Source organism: Phragmites australis, chromosome 3, assembly GCF_958298935.1.
Source record: "Phragmites australis chromosome 3, lpPhrAust1.1, whole genome shotgun sequence".
NCBI classification, from domain to species: Eukaryota; Viridiplantae; Streptophyta; class Magnoliopsida; order Poales; family Poaceae; genus Phragmites; species Phragmites australis.
Window position 1 is genome coordinate 21,403,669 of NC_084923.1, and position 7,419 is coordinate 21,411,087.

Below are 7,419 nucleotides of genomic sequence, written 5' to 3' on the forward strand. Positions count from 1 at the left end.
TTTCTCATCTCATATTAGAATTTCTCTGGCATATATATTCCTAAGTACCGAACCATTCGTGAGTATATTTCTCTTATGACTTCTTAAATTCAACTAAATTTTGTCTCGACTACGATAACTTTTTTATGTAATATATCTATAAGATTTATTAAAATATATATTTAATAAACATATTAATCATATTGATTACGCTATCATTAATCATTAAAATTACTATTATAATCTCATAGGACTATTTTCTTAGAGTCCGGTCAGATATGTTTAATTCTGTGGAATTATCAACTCTTAGGTCGTGTTTGTTTGAGCTTCTGCTTTTGAGTTTTTCTAAAAAGCTGTGCTTTTGACTTTTCTGAAAAGCTGTTTTTGAAAATAGGTTGTTGGCTTCTACAATAAATTTTTGGCTTCTCAGCACATAGCTTCTCAGAGAAGCACATCTCAGCGAGCTTCTTAGCTTTAGTTCATTTTCCTCAGAAACAGGCTTCTGGCTTCTCCAGAAGCCACTTCTCCAGAACTTCGTTTGTTCTGGCTTCTGGCTTCTGCCATTAGCAGAAGCTTTTGAGCTTTTCTGAAAAGCTGTGCTTTTGGCTTTTCTGAAAAGCTATTTTTGGAAATAGGTTGTTGGCTTCTGCAATAAATTTTTGGCTTCTCAGCACATAGCTTCTCAGAGAAGCACATCTCAGCGAGCTTCTCAGCTTTAGTTTATTTTCCTCAGAAACAGGCTTCTGGCTTCTCTAGAACCTCGTTTGTTCTGGCTTCTGACTTCTGGCTTCTGCCAGTAGCAGAAGCAATTTCAGAAGCAGCAAACAAACACAGCCTTAGTCGGGGCTGAAGATTGTGTGGCTAGGGCTACGAGATGGATGCTGTCACCTGACAGCCAGACTATTCGCCTGTACGGGTCGATTAAGGGACCATTGACCAACTCTCTAAGCCCCCTGATAGGCACGTACCTGCAGGCTGCTGCCTAATGGGTTGCTCGGCACGTTCACACTTGCAGTAGGTGGTCGGCTGCATATATATGAGTACCCAACTTTGTAATCACCATTCATTTTGACTAGGGAAATTGGCTGACACTGCAAGAACTTGTGTGTTGCTAGTAATGGTTATCAAGGAAATAATTTTGGTCTTTATAATAACCATTCAAGAGGAATTTATCGGTTTGTGTAGTACCCCTAACCCACGTACATTATAATAAATCTGCCAAACATGAATTCAGAAAACTTATGTTCATCCTGAACTTGGTTCTGGCCCACAATGTGACGCTACTCGTCGCATTGTGCGTTATTGTTTGAATAGCTAAACATGCGCATAACGAAGTAATTAGAATACAGTACATCGATCCGAGAGGAAGACATTAAACAAAGTCAGTCAGGCATGCGAAGCGAAAACTGGGTAACTGAAAAGTTCATTCATAGCTACGTGGATAAGTAGGATCCAGATCCCCAGACTTCAGGGTATGAAGTCACGAGGAAACAGTAAATTATGAGTAGATAAACAGTTCCCTGATGTCAATTATTGGCGCAATAGCACTGTAGCAACGATTATGTTAATTTACTGTATCGATTTTACTGTTTCGTTACATTGTAGCAGTGCATCTAGTCCATCTATCCACAATCCAACGGTCTACAAGGTTTGAAGTCACCTGACTTCACCGAGACTTCACCCATCGGTGAAGTCAGAGGATCCGATTCCGGGTAAGGAAGGTGGTGCGCAGCACGAGTTAGCTGGGCGGCTGCTGGTCTGGACTCCGGAGCTGCGCTGTGCTCATGCAGGTGTCTGCTTCCATCTTCGCTAGATGTGACCATATCCATGGCGTGCGCCTGCTTTAGCCTCCTAGCGGGTGTCATAAATATTACTTTCTGAATTGTGATATCGAACTAACGAACGTGGAATAAAACATAAATCATATACCATTTTTTTCTTTGCGAGGAACCATATACCAATTGATTCCCTATCGCAAGCAGCTATTTTGAACCACTGCGCTGCATTGGCACCGTTTGGACCCCGCTACTGCTATGACGGCCACTGCCAACGTTATTTCCAGTAGCTCGTCTCGTCTTTTGCCTCATGGGCCAGCCAAGTCACTCTACAACAATATCTCCTCCCATCAACGTCTTAGAACATCTAGTTCTTTCTGTTAGGCGCCTATTTGGAACGTAGGAAAATAGAGAGGGCCTTTTAGAACGCAACGCAGGAACAACAAACCATATGAATTTGGTGGAAATGCAAGTGCAAAATAGAGTATTGCAAAACACATGAAAACTACAGGAATAATGAACGTTTGAATGAGTGCAAGAAAAAACACATGAATTTGAGGAGAAACAAAGACACAAAGGAAAGTTCCATGAGGTTGGACCTATGTTATATTTCCTCCAATATTCCTATGAATTCAGTGGAATTCCAAGGTGTTCAATCCTTTGTTCTAAAGGCCATTTAGAAACAATTCATATCAAATCCTACCAAATTCCTTTAAAAATCCTATGCTCCAAAGGAGCCCTCAAAGGTTTTGAATCTTTTCTATCAAAGCCTTTAGAACAAAAGATGGGGCTTCTACAAATTATGTGAAATTACTACGAAATGGCTTGTCCAACGCCATTTCTAGAGTAATTCTAGCATGAACTTTAACCTCATGGAAACCATCCCTGATGTCAATCACCCTTATCAAATTCATGCGGTTTTCCTATGCTCCATCCAAACAACCAAACAACCATCTGTGCACTTTTATGGTGTTCCACGATCCTTTATTTTGCACCTGCATTCCTAGCATAATCTCGTGCCTTTCATATTCCTTTTCTTTTATTCCTACGTTTCTGTGCCATGTCGCTACCATAAACGTCATTAGATGTGCTCCTGACATGTTGGGCCCATGTCAAAGTTTAGGATACACATGCATGACAATACTCTGACCGGTGATGCAAGCGAAATCTTTCGCAGTATCGTCTCGGAAAGATGCATGTCTTCAGCAAAATGACTTGGCGAACCAATTGTAACTTTTGTGATCGAGCTCAAGTAACCGGACAGCAGGTCAGTTAGGATGTCTTGGCTTGTCCCATCTATTCCACAACTTTGTGTTTTTATAGGATCTATTCCATGGGCTTGTGTCCGGTTAAAGACTCGAGCTGACGTTTTGGTCAATGGATGCGTGCATGGGTCGACCACAGCGACAACACGATGGCTGAATCTTCAGCGCCAGAACTAGCGAGCCGGCCGCGAACTGGAATTTTTACGTAGTTGTTTTGAACGATTTCATCGGTAGCTGCGTGATCCTGTATGTACAATATAACTCAACACTTTCACATATCATTAAAAATATCTGTATTGTCCTAAATGCGCACAATATAACTCAAAACTTTCACTATCATTGTATATTTAGTTTCATCACATAAAAATAACAATTATAGACTCGTCACAAAAAGTACAACGTCATTATACTTCCATTATTATATGCTGAGAAAAGGCCATTGTCAATGGACTAGAGTCTTGAGACTTCAATGTCCCGAATGACAATAGATCCCAAAATCGGACTAAACCGAATGACAAGTAAATCCCTAAATCGGGCTAAGATCAGGAAGTACTATGACATATCGAACTATGTTGGATGCTCGTATACTTCTGTAACGCCTTGTTATTTTGGTAACTGCATTATTGTATTCCATGCCATAGCTAGTTTATTTTCATTTATACTTTTCTTTTGGGATGACATTCTCATTCATAGCCATATCCCAATTTGTTTGCGACAAAAGGATCAGTTGCTATTGTTGTTACTGCTGCTGCTGCGCTGTATTTTCACTTATACTTATTTTCCTGAATTTAAGAAACAAGTTAATTTGATGGGCAAATGAAGCATTAGTCGTTCCCAATGGATATGCTATATATTATGCCCGTCCGGAGTTTCGTAATTATGGAATATTGTGGTACTTCTTGAAGATGAAAAAAATGCAAGTATGAAACCTAGAAAAGAAATCCTATAAAACATGGAATTTTGGCCGCTAGACTAAAAAACACCCCCACAATACACACATATATACAGGGCATTGGACCAGCATATACTATATCTCTCACTTCCTTCTCCCCTTAGATTTGAAAATATTACTCCCTCATTTTTTACTTTTTGTGGTTGCCAAAATGCACTTTTGGGGGTGAAACCATATGCCCTTAGGTTTCACCAATTTTTTGTTGTCTTTAGCTTTTGTTTCCACTGCGTAGTTTCTTTTTTAGCTAGGAGTTTATCAGTTTTAGTATCCCTCTAGATCATTTTTATTGTAAATTGTTAAACTTGTAAATGGTTAAGAACTTGTAATATGATTTAATTACTTGCTTTTTATTAAGCTTGGTTATGATTTCTTATGTTGAAAAAGCATGTATTACGATCTTGAACTACCGAGATGATATGCTGGTTAATCATTGAAATAGTGATTATGTAAATGATCGATTTGGTGATTAACTAGAATATTATTTGGATGGTTCCCTCATAGCTAGTATCAGAGCTTAATTTAATGAAGTAGCCTAAAAACACTTAGAACGTGGGTTAGTAAAGTGTCAAATCCATTAAGGAACCCACTAAAGTTTATTTTATACCTTCTCACGATTAATATGTATGAACTTACCATATTATACCCCCAAGTGTAATGCGTTATTGTATGCGACGCTTATGTCATTTAGTTTCGTATTGGGATGTTCCTTTTTATGAATTATGTTGCATCGACGAAAAAGGTAAGGAACACATCTCGATGGTGGTAAATATTGGGGGCTCAACCAGTGTGAGGTAGGGGCCTGGTGTGTCCCGTACGGCGATGGTATGGGAAGTGAATACGTTAGCAATAAAGTATGAACATCCAACATACGATGGCAGATATGGTCGTCCATGTGGCGCTTACATGTAGTGTCCTGTAAGGCAACGGTATGGGACATGAATACGTTGGCAACAACGTATGAAACGGTGCTTGTGCAACCCACAACCACAGGTAGAAGGAGTTCCAACGCACACCGTTCGCATGAGAAATAAAAGGTAGCACAAAAGGTGATGATTGAAAACTAGTGTATGTATGAATGCCTGTGATCTTGATGTTTATTGCGGAGAGACGCGTTCAAAAGAGAAACATGTAGATAAGAATCGAGCATACTTTCATTTACTATAGCTCATGTGCATGCATTTTTCCAAATATGCGGTGCTATTGTTGAGAACCAACTGTGTCATTCCTTTGGCTGAGATTCTTATTGAGGGGGTTTAGTTTTTGGCAAACTTGATCGTGCTGGACTAGATGAGTGGATGTCATATTGGGAATGAATTGGCTTGCTAAAAATAAGGTCATTATTGATTGTGCTTGTAGGACTGTCACTGTTAATGATATGTCCGGCACCTAAGTCCATTTGAAGCTTAAGGAGATCCATCTTTACTTTTATGCCCTAAAAGTTGTCTCAGCCATGGATCTTCTGACTATTCTGGTTATTTGTGAATTTCCTGATGTCTTCCTAGAAGAGTTGCCAGGAATGCCGCCCGACCGAGCGGTAAAATTCTCAATTGATCTTTTTCCCGGAATGGTCCCCATTTCATAGAAGTCTTATAAGATACCGCCAAATGAGTTAGTTGAGTTGAAGAAACAAATTCAAGAATTACTTTCAAAGGGTTTCATTCGCCCGAGTTCCCCACCTTGGGGATGCCCAACACTCTTTGTGAAGAAAAAGGATAGTACTCTACGGATGTGTGTTGATTACCATCTGCTGAATGAGGCCGTGATCAAGAATAAGTATCCGCTTTCCAGGATCAATATTCTATTCGATCAGTTGATCGGTGCCTAGGTTTTCTCAAAGATTGACTTGAGAATGGGCTATTATCAAATCAATGTCCGATCGGAGGATATTCCAAAGACAACTTTCTCTACCCGCTACGGGCTTTATGAGTTCACTGTCACGCCCTTTGGCTTGATGAATGTACCGGTATTCTTCGTGTATTTTATATACTTTGTGTTTATGGAGGAACTATAAGTTTGTCATAGTTTTCATCGACGACATTCTTATATACTCCAAGACCGAGAATGACCATGCAGAGCACCTCCGTGTTGTACTTGACCGCCTTCGAGATCATCAACTATATGCCAAATTCAGCAAGTGCGAGTTTTGGCTTAGGAAAGTCGCTTTTCTAGGTCATGTGTTGTTTGAAAATGGTGTCACAGTTGACCTGAGCAAGGTGCAGGATGTGCTCAATTAGGTTCAACCCAAGAATGTCACTGATATTCGGAGTTTTCTCGAACTTGTGGGCTATTACCATTGGTTCATCCAGAATTTCTCCAAGATTGCCAAGCCAATGATTGAGGTGTTGAAGCAAAGGAGCGTGTTTGAGTGGTTGAATAAATGTGAGTCAGCTTTTCAAACCTTGAAGAAACTGCTCATGATCGCTCCTGTTCTCCCTCAGCGTGAAGTGGACAAAAGTTTTTACATCTATTACGATGCCTCCCGCATAGACCTCGGATGTGTCCTTATACAAGAGGGCAGATTTGTGGCTTATGCCTCACGTCAGTTGAAGCACCATGAAGAGAACTACCCAATCCATGACTTAGAGCTTGCGGCAGTGGTGCACGCTCTGAAGATTTGGCGCCATTATCTATTGGGAAATTTGTGTCGTATTTATACAGATCACAAAAGTCTCAAATACATCTTCACTCAAGCCGATCTAAACATAAGACAACAAAGATAGCTCGAGTTGATCAAGGATTATGGGCTGAAAGTGCATTATCATCCTAGCAAGGCGAATGTGGTCACCGATGCGTTGAGTCAAATGGCTCAATGAAATTGCATTATGGTCAAACTCGAGAATACCATACTTTGTGATGATTTCTGATGGCTTGGACTCAAGATGGTTCTGGAGGGATTTCTTGCAAACTTGGAGATCAAATCTACCCTCCTGGATGACATCAAAGAAGCTCAGAAGGATGACAAGGGCATGGCCCAAATCCGAGACAAAATGAAGGAAGGCAAGGCTATTTGTTTCTCTGAGGACGATCAAGGTGTCTTGTGATTTGGGAACCAGCTAGTGGTCCCGAGAGTTGACATATTGGGGAAGAAAATTCTGGATGAAGCTCATGACTCTTTGATATTCATTCATCCAGGGAGTACTAAGATGTACCAAGACCTCAAGCCCAAATTTTGGTGGACTCGCATGAAGCAAGAGATCACTTGATACGTTGTTGAATGTGATGTCTACCGAAGGGTGAAAGCTAAACATCTCAAGCCAGTCAGTACACTCCAGCTTTTGCCTATTCCCTCCTGGAAGTGGGAGGAGATCGGAATGGACTTTATTACTGGATTTCTGAAGACCTTAAATGGATATGACTCGACTTGGGTCATTGTGGACCGATTGACATAGTCCGCTCATTTCATTCCTGTAAAGACCAAGTATTTGGTCAAGCGATATGTGAAACTATA